Below are 12,938 nucleotides of genomic sequence, written 5' to 3' on the forward strand. Positions count from 1 at the left end.
ACGAGTTGGGGACGCAGGTGGGAGCTGTAGACGCACGGGTCATCAGTGTCCATGTGGCCCGTGATCTTCTCTGGTCATTTAAATCATGGCCTACTGTCTCTTCTCTGGCCTCCAGAAGCCGCTCACCTCTGGAGGAGAATCAGCGAGCCACGTGGGAGGGCAGACTCTTCTCTGGGTTGGCAAGGGAGGCTGAAGGGGAGTCCCCAGGGAGGAGCCCCTCCGTGTGAGATGGGGTTCTCCAGGACCGAACAGCGCCCCCCACACAGGACAGCAAGGTCTTCCTCAGAGCTGCTCCCAGGCCCACGGCTGAGGGTGGATGGAGCAAAATGCCAACGGGAAGCCAACTGCCTCCCTGATTGACCTGGGGCTGAGAAGTCTAGAGCCTTCTTCAACATGATGACCTCAGAAAGCACAGACTCGTGAATGGAGGGAGACAGGAGGGAGAGGACAGTCATGGGGACTCAGGGGGAGGGAAGGAGCTCGGAAAGGGGGCGCAGAGAGGCGTCAAACCCCACCGACAGGCTGGACCAAGAGACAAATGATACAAACTTTGACCCGAGTCCTTTGGAAGCAACCGTACCATTTCTTCTAGTGACCTGGGGAGGTGGGTGGTCCCTCCTGTCTATGGGCAGATACCCACCCCCATGTGCAGTCTCCTCCTAGTGGCTGGTCCGCACGTCCCCTCCAGCAAGCCCATCTTTGCTGTTCCTGAGACAAAGGCCTGCTGACAGGTGACCCTGGCCGGGCAGATTCCTCCTGCCTCTCCGACAGGGAATGGAAAATGGCTTTAGCCTCACCAGACTTGCCTCCTCATAGTACTGGGAAATTGCAAGGCTATTTATTCCCCTCTCCAGCTTGAACCCTGGATGCAGAGCCATAAGCCCACTTTAAAGGACACTGCCAAAGTCAAGAGGCCTCCTCTGTGACCCTGGTCGCAAGGCTCAAGGACCAGACGGTGCTTCAGAGAGGAGCGGTGGCTAAGGGTCAGTCTGGGATCACCAGTGCAGGCAGGTGATGACCTCCCAGATGAAACCAGAAGAGAGGGTGGGTCACGTGGACCCTGCCCGAGTGAGGGTTGTGGGGGAGTCGCTGGGGAAGAAGAGGGGAGACAGAAACCAAGGCTGTTTCAGGTGAGAAGGAAAAGGCCACGTCCCCTGCTTGGCAGCCTCTCCCTCACCACGCCAGAGACCATGGACCAATTATTCCATCAAGTCAGATATTAGAGAATCCAACTTCGTTAGAGCTTCAAGTCGCATGAAACATTCATCACGGAAACCTTGATATTCCGGGGAGAGACTTACTCTGGGAAGAAAAAAAACACACTTTCGTTTTCCTTTGAGGTTAATAGAAGGCTAATTTAAAAGCGCTCGGTTAATGAGAAAGCTAAAAATACCTCCTGTCGGATCACATGCCTCTGTCCTGGCCTCCACAGCTCCAGCCTCTCTGGAGGGAAGACCACACCTGCCTGGCACCAGCGTCCCCCCAGGGTACAGGGCAGGTGTGTCCCGAGGCGGCTGGCTGGTGCAGGGGGAAAACCGGGCCAAGGAAGTGGAGAGTCAGCGCTCCCTATCTGCCACCAGGAGGAAGTCTCAAGGGCTCCCGGGAGCGGGGCTTGGTGTCCCTGTGCTGTGGGCGTTGCCTCGCCCTGCCCTGCCTGGGCCGTTACCAGGAGGGTGTTTGCTGTGGGGGAGCACAGGGTTTTCCTCCAGGTGAAGGACCTGGACCGCAATCCCTGGAGGTGGTCACAGCAGCTCACCCAGTGACTGAAGCCATAACGGTAAGAAAGATGGGGCTTCGAGGAAATGGGGAGAGGTCTGAGTCAGCCTCCAGGACTCCTGCGTGGAGTGTGTGTGTGTGTGCGTGCGTGTGTGTGTGTGTGTGTGTGTCTGTGTGAGAGAGAGAAACCCAGAGAGGGATTTGATTTCAAAGAAGAGAAGAGAAGCCCTCAGGGCTGGCAGCTTTGGAAGCTGTTCAGAAGGTCCCACGCATCTAAGGAAACCGTCCCGGGAGCTCAGCAAGGAAGCCACCAGGCGCTGTCCCTCCCAGCGTCTCTGCCTGGCCCGGAGTCCAGGATGCTGGACGTGAGTTTGAAGCTGGCAGGGCTGGGGATCTCTCCCCACTGCGGCCCCAGACCCTGGACTCCAGAGAAGCCGTTGGTGGCCTCGGGGTGGGCTCTGTGCTTGTGACATGCTGCAATCCCCTTTTCTCTGCAGCCAGGCTTTCCAGGAAAATAAAGAAGATGGAGGGAAGGAGAGCTGGGGGGGAAGGAAGGGACCTGTGCTCCGCCCCCGCCCCCCTGACATGCATGTTCTGCCCAGAGCTGACTCCTCCAAGGGCCTGGGCCTGCCCCTTCCTCAGGTGGTGCAGCCAGCACTCCCCCCACACTCCTCATGCCGGGTGCAGCTCCCATCCTGCTGAAAGATGCTTCCTTTCTGTCTCCTCTCGCCTTCGTCAGGGACACACATATTTCCTGTTTGGAAGGCCACTGGCAGATGCTTTGAGTGTCAGAAACACATGCTGAGCTCTTCCCCCTCCCTCACCCTCCAACCTGGACCTGCTGGAGTGAAGGACAGGGCAGGTGTAGCCGCAGGCAGGTGGAAGGCAGAAGAGGGGAGCCCTACTCTGAATTCCTCTCCCCTGGGCTCCAAGGTCAGGAAACCAACGCCGGCTCATTAATCCATGCAACCACCTTTATTAAAGGCCCACTCTGTGCCCGACAAGGGATGTCACTGTCAACAAGGAAAGCAGCTCAGCTCACATAAGCAGGTAGAAACTAAACAAATAAATACATTTAACCCATTTATTGAGGAGTCTGAATTGTTAGAGCACACATACGAAAGGGCTCGATGTGTCCCCATAACTCCCCCCTAACTACGTTCTGTCCAGCCCCTTGCCTGCTCCCTTAAAGACATTTGGCCAAATGACACACGTTTTCAGCCATGCCCAGTTATTAGAGGCACCTCCTTCCAGTGCCACTCATTTTACGCCTTCAGTCTCAGTGAAATTCAGAGCTCTGTTCCTGCCTCCCTGTCTCCATCCTCAGCAGGCTAGACCTGGCTGTAGTGGTCGGTCTCGGCTAGTGGGTGGGGTCTGCTCCTTACCCCCTCCCTCCCTCCCTGCCTAAGGCCATCCCCTTGCTGGTGGCCTTTCTGAAAGTCTGACCTGCGTCCCTGGTCTCACTGTTAGGCTGGAGAGCTCATGGACCCTCTCCCCAGCACCATTCCTTGATCTGGGAGGCCCCCCTCCGACTTCTCCCCCCCATCTCCTTCCTTTCCCCCATCCCTTCCAGCCTCTTACCCCTCACCCAGCCAGAGACCTTCTTCGCTGGGGTACCTGCAAAATGGCTGAAGCCCAGCTCCCTTCCTCGGGGTTCACTCCAGCCAAGGCAGGGGCACACAACCTTGCTCACCAGCGGTGAGAGAGCAGACTGGGTCCTGGCTGCCCCTCCTGGGACCCAGCTTCTCTAGCCAACTCTGTCCCCATCCTGCTCAGGAGCAAGAGGCCGCAGGAAAATCTGTTGGCCACGCTAATGGCCAACCCGACAGGGGAGCCACCTTGGTGTGGAGAAGTTCCCCCCACTCTGCTCTTCCTTCCTTCACAAACTCTGCCCTTCAAGGGGCCAGCGTCCTCTATCCTTATCCTGATTTGGGGGGGCTGGGGTGGGGGATGATAAGCGTACTAATGGGCTGAGGTTTATGAAATGGCCCCTGTGTTCCAGGCTCGTCCACAACTCACTTAATTCTCACAACAACCTGTGACGTAGGTACTGTTGATATCTTCATTTCAGAGATGAGGTCTCTGAGGCCCAGGGAGGTGAAGAACCGCGTCCAAGGTCACGGAGGAAGTGCCGGAGGCTGGATTCGGATCCTCCTGGGCTGGCTCGACAGCTATACCCTGCACGCTGGCCTCTGCTGCAGCAGCTCCTGAGCACTGAGGGGTGGGGGCAGTTCTGCCAACACAAAATGGGGCGTACTGAGCACCCTTCTCCTCCTTTGGGGACAGGTTGTCCCAAAAGCAATGGTCGGCTCTGGGAGGGTTTTCAGCGGAGTCAGGACAGACCCTAAGACTGGGTGGGGAGAAGCGGTTTGCACAGAAGGGGTTCTCTGGAAGAGAAGGGTTGCACAGCCAGCACTGCCTGCTTTCCTGCAACCCACCCATCCTGATTTCTCTTAGGTAGCAGAGGGGCACTGGGACCGGGGGGTGGCCCCATTGTTTTGGGGACTCTCCTACAGTGGCCCAGAAGCCTGTGCAGCAGCCTTGTGCCCAGCAAAGGGGAGGCAGCGAGTCTTCTGGCCTGCCCCTTCCCTCGGGGACCTGCAGACAGCGCTCCAGAATCGCGCCCGTCTGGGGACACATCGCGCCATGGAACATGAGCCTGTAATGTGCAGCTAACGTTCTGCGGACAGTTACACAGCAGCACCACCGCAGAGTCGGTGACACAGCGCGGGACCCCGCCCCCTCCCCGCTGCCCCTCTTACACATGCGCAGTGCCCTGCGTGCTGTGTCCGGGGCCCTTAGGAAACGAGAAAGGGGCCCCGGGGGCCAGTCCTAGGCAGCCTGGAGGAGCCAGTCTCCTCCTGCAGCACGAGCTTAAGGACCAGGGAACCCCATGGCTGTCAGATGGAGACCCGTGGCAGTGAACCCGCAGTTGTAGTCGCCGACAGCCGACACACCTGGGTTTAATTCTGATTCTGCTCCCCCTCCTAATAGTTCCTGTTTACGAACTGCTTTGCACACGGCACCCTGTCTAACCTTGAGAACAACCCGGGCGGGAAGGTGTTTCCCCACCGCGTGACTGAGGAAACAGAGGCCGGCTGTAGAGCTCCCATGGCAGACTGGCGTTCAGACTGCTCTGAGTAGTTCCAAAGCTCTCAACCCCCTGCCAGGGCCGAAGGCAACCCTCGGGTCCTCAGAACCCCATTTCCTCCGCCGTAAAAAGATGGACAGTGTTTCCCCGCTTCCCTGAGCTTCGAGAAGGTTCAGCATTGACAGAGGGCCAGGCACAGGGCTTGAACAGGGTTGTATTAGTTTGGGGTTTTCCAGAGAAACGGAACCAAGAGGATGTGTATACATATAGAAAGAGTGAGAGAGATTTAGTCCAAGGAGTTGGCTCATGCAATCGTGGAGGCTTGGCGAGTCTGAATCCTGATGGGGGAAGGCTGGCAGACTGGATGCTCGGAAGAAATGCAGTTTGAGTCTAAAGGTGGTCTGCTGGCAGGATTTCCTCTTGCTCTGGGGAGGTCAGCCCTTTTGGTCTGTTAAGGCCTTCAACTGATTAGATGAGGCCCACCCACAATAGGAAGGGCAATCTGCTTTAGTCAAAATCCACCCATTTAAATGTTACTCTCATCCAAAAAACTTCTTCACAGAAACATCCAGAATGCTGTTTGACCACATATCTGGGCACAGTGGCACAGCCAAGTTGACACATAAAATCAACCATCCCAACAGTGAACATCTCCCCTGTAGCAGCCATTCTAGGTGAAGGTGCTGCCCCCTGCTGTCAGCATCCACGGGTCTTCATCCTGGAGTGTGGTACCCAGGGCTGGTGTCCATCTGTGGATGGTGCGTCCATGGGAGTGAGGCGGGTTCATGAGTGAACACATGGGCATGTGCACAGCTGTAGAGGCACAGGATACCCCCAAGAGGGCGAGCCAAGCTGTGCCCAGACCTGCAACCAGAGGGTCCACTTCACTGGCCCATTAGGACTCGGGGTAGGATGGGGAGGGGAGGGGAGTAGAAGGAGACAGCCAGAATGGGGTTCAAATCCTGGCTCTTGGCTGCCACTCTAGGTGGAACACTGCGCCTCCCTGAGATCCGGTCCAGCCTCCGTGAAGCAGGAATAAGGACCCCAGCCGCACAGAGCTGCGGGGAGCATGTGCACCGGGGGAAGTAAAGCGCCTCGCTGGGCCCAGCCTGGCACACAGCGAGCGCAAGCGCCTTCCCTCCCCGCCCTTGCTGGAGAGAGCAGCACGTCCAAAGCAGAGCAGAAACTTAATTAGGATTGGAAAAATGTGAATTCCAAGGCTTATTAAATTCATGATATTTTTACTTACCATGTACCCAGAAATATATTTAGCAAAGCAATTTACACCATCACTGGTTGATGGATTGTGGTTTTCTAAGTTGAGTTTTAAGATGTAAATGGGCTCCAGTCAGGGCTTTGCCGGGAGAAGATGCTGCCTCCACACCGTCCTGGTCCTTTGGGCTCCAGCCTCACCTGGGCAGCCTCCGGGGATGAACAAATGGTCCACGGAGGCTCTGCTGCAGGCATCTCTGCCCGGCAGGGAGCGAGACGGGGCCGGCCCAGAGAGGCAATATAATAACAGTGGTAACAGCCGTTTATCAAGCACTTATCGTGTGCCGGATGCTGAGAGCTTTACCTCTGATAGCTCACTCGCCCCTCCCGGCAAGCCGGGAGATCAGGAGCAGCCGGGCACCTCTTCTCACCAGCGGTGCCACCTTGGGCAAGTTACTTCTCTCCTCCCCCTCTCTGCCTCAGTTTCCTCATCTGCGAAGTGGAGATAATAATGGCTATATGTGATAAGGGCTAAACCCAGTGCCTGGAACTTAGTAAATACTCGAAATTGGATATCAGGGAGGCTGTGCAAGGGCAATTACCTGCTCAAGGTCAAACAGCTAGTAAGCAGAAGCATCGCAATTCAAAGTCAGGCGTACAGTCCCTGCAGGTCTTAACTGCAGGTGGGGATGGATCCGCAGTGCACCCACACCCAGACCAGGCCCCCGGGGCATCGGCCTTTTATGTCCAAGTGTCAGCATGGAGGAGTGGGCGTGGCGCTCAGTGAGGTTTGGCTTGGTCCTCCCCCAAAGGCACGCGCGCAGGAAGCCCTGGCCGGAGCCCTGTTTCTGTGCCCAGCTGACTCCCAGGAAGATGGAGCCTCATGGTCCCGTTCCAGGCTCCCGGGGGCGGGTGGGGGGGGGGATGCTGCAAGCATCCGGCCCAGCCCACTGTCCTCCCTCTGGAGTGTCCTTGTCCGAAACAAGGGCTTGCTGAAGAGAAGCAGCTGGCCTTGAAATTTTGTTTACTGAAATAATTTGCTTATGAACCAGAATGCTAATGCAAAGCCGAGTATTGCCCGCACTCAGATTAGATCACCACAAATTCCAAATGAATTGATTTGACTGTGCACAGAACTCCAGACTGAGCAAGGCTGGTGAGCTCAGGATCCTCCTGCCCAGGTCAGCAAGCCTTTCCCAAGAGAGGAACTGGGGACCAGGATAGGCGAGTGGGAGGGAAGCTGGTGCCCTCCAGGGGGAGTCAAGACCAGCCCGGGAGAATCCTGTGAATTCTCCTTCCACTGTCACACAGGCCAGGCTCCCACGCCTCTGGGACAGTGTGCAGAATGCAGCCACTCTCCCTCTCTTCCTTCCTTCTTTGCTGACCCCCAGGACCTGTGGAAAGCTTGTGCTTCAAAATGACACTTCCACCATGAAGCCACCCTGGATTTTCCCATGTGGAATGACTCCTTCCTTCCCATACTCGTGTTCATGCCCCCTCTCCATTTACGCTCTTAGTATAATTACAGACTCATCTGTAGCTCCTCGAGCCGGAAAACGGAAAGCTCCTGGAGGCCCGAACCCTTGTCTTTTGTCATCTCCAAGAGCCTCCCCACCTTTCCGCCTGGTGCTTAGCACATTTATTGTATGTGGTGGCTGCTCAAGAAATGTTTATTGACTGAATTGAAATATATTCTAGAAGGGTGTTTTTAAAATTATATCAAGTAGAAAAAAATCCTTTGCTGAAAATCAACAATCTAAGTGGAATTGGAGCCGGTATGGGAGGGAAGAACTCTGGCTGATGAGGGCAGCACCCAGGGCACAGATCCCGCCAGCTGGGCCTCCTCCTGGACCCTCCCCACCCCCAGTGGCCCCTTTGGCACCTCCACATCACCCCAGTCACCACCCACACATGGCTGCAAAACCAGCGACCAGGGCTGGCCCAGTGGCATCGTGGGTAAGTGCGCGCGCTCCATTTCAGCAGCCCAGGTTCGTGGGTTCTGACCCTGGGTGCGGACCTACAGAGTGCTCATCAAGCCATGCTCTGGCGGCATCCAACATACAAAATAGAAAAAGATGGGCACAGATGTTAGCTCAGGGCCAATCTTCCTCAGCAAATAAATAAATAAATAAACAAACCAGCAACCAGCAGAATGACAGGGGCCCAGAACTTCCTCCCCAGGGAGGGCAACCCACTGCACTGGAAGTTTCCGGGAGACCCCAGCTGCCTGAGGCCTGAGAAGGGACCTAAGACCTAGAGTTAGGGACCTAACCAGAGAATGAAGATTCTGGCATCTCTTAATAGTGTCCAGTGGGGGCCCTGGAAGGGGCACAAGGACGGGAGCCACCCCATGCCTGATTCCTTGTGGTGTTATACAGGGGCTTCAGGCAGCTGTCGACCACCGGGGGAATCGGGACAGTGTTTCGGGAAGCCGTGTTCTGGCCTTGCTCCTCCCCCAGCGGGCCCCATGCCACGCGCAAAGCAGTGGGGCGGGGAGGGCCCAGTCCCTCAGGCTCGCACTCTCTCTCTCTCCAGCTGCCCCTCCAAGACCACCTGGCAGTGACCTTCCCCACACCTCCGGCAGGCAGTGGGGACCCACTCTAGAAGCCAAAGGACTCATAAGTGCCCTCAAAAATCTGACTTGCAAATCAATGCTAGAGCGTTTAACAGGTCAGCCGTCAGGGCCACGTTCTCCACAGTGAAATTGGGCCATTACGCCCCTGATCTTATGAATTTGTCTGTAAAGGGTGGGGCCTCTTCCTCCTGGTGGCTGGAGTTGTCCACTGCATTGGCCACGGGGAGTGGCACCAGGGCCAGCAGCTGCTTGCTGGGGGCTGACTTTACTCCAGCCCCGGGGAAACCTGGCCTGTTCCCGAGACACCCCAGAGATGAGCGGAGGGTGTGGGGGCACCTCAGGAGGCACCTAAGACCCTCTCATTTCTGGGGGAATCACAGGAACGTGCGCCCCAGGCAATTAGGCTTTGCTGCACCCATCCCAAGGTCAGGTGTCCCCATGTCGTCATTCCCCCACAGAAAGGACCTGCACTGCTCCTCCTGGCCTCTGCAGACATTGAATAATAACGACAACAACAGTAATAATAATATTAGGGCAAAATAAAGAACATTTAATACGGTTTTTATTTTCAGGTTATAAAAGTGATACATACCGATTATAGAAAACCTGAAACGTGGAGAGGTATAAGGACCAAAACTGAAATCACATAAGCCACCACTAGAGGTAAACACTGCTCACGTCGGGTACGTTCGTATCAAGACTTTCCCAGAGCGTGTGTGCACACCTGTGCATCCAGATTATAAAGTGCACTTAGCATCACACTGACCACACTTTTCAATTAGCACAATATTGTGAAACTTTTCCCACCCGGCTGCCTGGTCTCCAGCTCTCCCTCTCCTGGCCGCCTCGTCTTTTCTATTTGGCATTGGGTCGTCGATGGGGCGAAGGTCTGGCTGCCCCCACCCCTGGCCGGGAGAGAAGCCCAGCCTGGGAGGGAAGGAAAGATATACATGCATTAACCAACCGAGTCAACAGCTTATAAAGTTAAACACTTGAAAGGCAAAGAGATTCACAGTTAATCAAATAGTCAATTCGTCAGAAGGTTGAAGGAGATAAAGTAACAGCTTCCATTTTAAGCTTTAAGTGTTTAACAAGTGGAGTCACCTCCTATGTCCTACTCAGTAACCCCACCTCTCTCAGGAGCATCACCATCGTGGCCCCGGCTTGGCCTGCGCCCCCATCCACAGAAAGTCCCTTTACCCTTCACCATGGCTGTTCATCCATCAGCCACTGATCGACATTCCCCATCACACCTTCGGGAGCTGGGCTCGGGGAGGTTTCCTCTGGGAGTCTGGTGACATTAATGGGGGCATGAAGTTGGCTGAAGGAGGAGTGTGTGTGTGTGTGTGTGTGTGTAGGGGGTGGTCAGGGTGGTCATGGCGGAAGGTGAGAGCTGAGAGGCTAACGCTGAATGGAACAGCCAAGGTCAAGGGCTGGGGGGGCAGCACACAGCCTTTGTGGCACAGTCATGAATTCAGAATAAATGAAACAACTCTAACCATTTCTGTGTTCCTTTTTCTCAGTGGTTCTCAACCACAGGTTCTCTCATCCCCTAAGAGATGTTTGGAATGCCTGGAGACGTTTTTGGTTGGCACCACTGGAGAAGGAAGGTGCTACCAGCATCTAGTGGGCAAAGGCCCAGGATGCTGTGAGACATCCTACAATGCACGGGGCAGCGCCCACCACGCAGAAGGGGTGGGCTCCAAATGGCAGCAGTGCAAGAGTGAGGACCCCTGCTTTCTTTTGTCCCTGTAACATACACTTAGACCCTTCCAGATTCGCAGATGCAGGTTCTCATGATTCCCAAAGGCAAGGGTCGGGTGGCTGAGACCAGAGCATTGGGGTAAAAAAATAAGCAGATGGAGCCTGGGAGGGTCGGGAACAGGGGACGTGGGTGGAGCTGTGCACAAATTCCCGAACCTCCCAACAAAACCTCGACAGCCTTTGAAGGGCGGCCTCGGGAACCGCAAACGTTTGCCGCCCTTCTCTGGGTGAGGGCCTGCGTTCTGCCTGAGAAGTAGGGCGCTGTCTGACGGGCAAGTTGTACTTTGACAGTTTTGTAGCTAGAAAGAGGAGAGGACAGAGGTGATGGGGTCTTGAAGGGCACATTCTTTGAACATTAAAGAGATTTGTTCTTCTTGGCGCTCTGTCTTCCACCCCAAACTCTTGAGACGAGTGATGTTCCAAAATGGCCACTCGCTGTTCGCGCTCACCTCTTGGATGGATGTTGGGTTGACCTCATGGTGTTTAGAGGAGCTGTCCTATTGAGACCACAGGTTTTTAGGCCACATGCCTGCACCAAGGGCCAAGGTCTCCTGTTGTCCATTGTCTGAAGAGGCGCTGTGTCCTCAGACTGGAAGTTGGAACTTACAGGTGAGCCTCTGACCTTCGTCTCCTGGCCTAACCTTGAGGAGGGCCATTGTCTAGGCGATGGCTCCTGATGGTGGGTGCCAAGAGAAGGCTGCCATCTGGCTCATCCTAGGAGCGAAGAGAAAGGGATCGGAGAAGAAACTGCAGCTCCCTCATGGATTATCACAACCGGAGTTAGGCAAAAACAGCAAACTGAAAATCAACCTGCTGACTCCACGTGGTGATAGAGAAAACATCTCCTTCATAGCGGAGATGCAGGAAAGAGTGGGAGAGTGGGGAAAGATGGTCACCCAGAACACCTGTGTCACCTCTCTTTTTTCAGGACTCTGGAATCTCCTGGAAGCTCCTAGAAAAGGCCTCACTTTGGTGTGAACTTAATCAGCAGAGATTCATTTGTATAATACGCATTTCCTGAACACTTACTGTGTACAAAGCGCTGTACCCCATGGCTAGCACAGTGCCTGGCATACAGTAGGTACTTAAAAATTGTTTCTCTGGGATATATAAAGGTGGCTAAGAGATTGTCCCTGTGACCAAGGAGTTTATAATCCAGTGAGGAAGGCAGACATGTCAGCCAGGAAGTCAAGGCAGAATGAAAGAGATATCTCTCCTTGCCCTCCTCCCGTGTCCACCTGCTCAGCCGAAAGTGAAGCGTAGCTCCCTGGGGCCCAGAGAGCTTAGAAAATTTCTGCCTTGAGTGGTCCCTAAGAATTAATCAGGAGGCTCTTCCCAAGATACACTGGCTGACCCTTCCTTCCCCCTTGCGCAGAGTCGAGTGTACGGAGCAGCAGCGGTGCCATGTTCTTCTGCTCCTTTCTTCATTGAGGCTGCACTCTGCGGGCAATGGGATGGGCGTGGGCTTCCAGGACCAGCAGATCCAGTGACCACCCACTGGATGGGAGACTTTGGGGACTGAGCCTTGGTTACCTCATTTGTGAAGGGAGTTAATTTTGTCTTCCCATGGGGGTTGGTTGTGAGAATCCTGAATGCAGGGCCTGGGCACACCGGGCGGTGGGCAGCCCAAACAGTGCGTTTCCCTCCTGTGATGGGCTGGGGGTAGGAGAGATCAAGTGTGTTAAAGCTCTCCGAGCACAGGGCCCTCGTCTTCTGCATGTTCCCACATCTCCCTAGTGGATAGGGCAGCATTTGCCAGTGTAGGTGCTGAATAAATGTCTGTTGATTGAATATTTAATACCACGTGCCAGTTGATACAAGGATCATATTTTCAAAACCAAAAATTGTCACATGCCTAACAAGGACAAGCAGATCCAGTGCAGGGACAGATAGAAGGCTTTCAATACAGCCAGTTCTTGGAGACCGGGCTCTTTGGGCCTCAAGATCAGCCCCGACCCGCCCTGGTGTCTGACTTTCCCATCACTTTCTGGAAGCACCATTTTCCAAGAGGAGAATGATGAGGCCCAGAGAGAAATCAAGATGATTTGAGCCAGGTCACAAAAAATATTCTATTCCAAGAATTCCTAGCTCCCGGCTTCAACCTTCAATACTGCTCTCTCTTCGTTTTGAAAAGTACGAGTAAGGCAGGAGAAAATCTGTTCAAAAGGCAAAACGATGTCCCGTGACGTTCAGCTTGCTGGGGGACACGCGGGGAGCAGGTGGCGGACAGAGAGGCCACCTGGGCTCCAGAGCAGGGGTCAGCAGATGTTTTCTGTAAAGGAACAGATGGCTTTGCGGGCCCCACAGTCTTTGTCACAAGTATTCAGCTCTGCCACCGACGTGCAAAAGCCGCCCAAACGACACGTAAGTGATTGAGCACGGCTGCGTTTCTAATAAAACTTTATTTATGGACGCTGAAATTTGAATTCGGCACAATTTTCACGTGTCACGGAATAGGATTCTTTCGACTGTTTTCAACCGTCTGACAAAGTAAAAATCATTCTTAGCTGGAGGGCTGTAAAACATGGCCGCCGAGCTGGAATTGGCCCGCGGGCGGCAGTTTGCTGACCCCGCTCCTGA

At 54.7% G+C, this 12,938-nt stretch overlaps 1 long non-coding RNA gene across 1 annotated transcript; it reads left to right on the forward strand.

The window, feature by feature from the left end:
- The first annotated feature begins 1,448 nt into the window (after window positions 1-1,448).
- On the forward strand, window positions 1,449-6,078 carry LOC139039994 (uncharacterized). The gene is made up of 3 exons (XR_011493528.1): window positions 1,449-1,777; window positions 3,788-5,565; window positions 5,793-6,078. It is a non-coding gene; the product is annotated as an uncharacterized lncRNA (long non-coding RNA).
- The last annotated feature ends 6,860 nt before the right edge of the window (window positions 6,079-12,938 follow it).

The sequence above is a fragment of the Equus asinus genome, chromosome 13 (assembly GCF_041296235.1).
Source record: "Equus asinus isolate D_3611 breed Donkey chromosome 13, EquAss-T2T_v2, whole genome shotgun sequence".
NCBI classification, from domain to species: domain Eukaryota; kingdom Metazoa; phylum Chordata; class Mammalia; order Perissodactyla; family Equidae; genus Equus; species Equus asinus.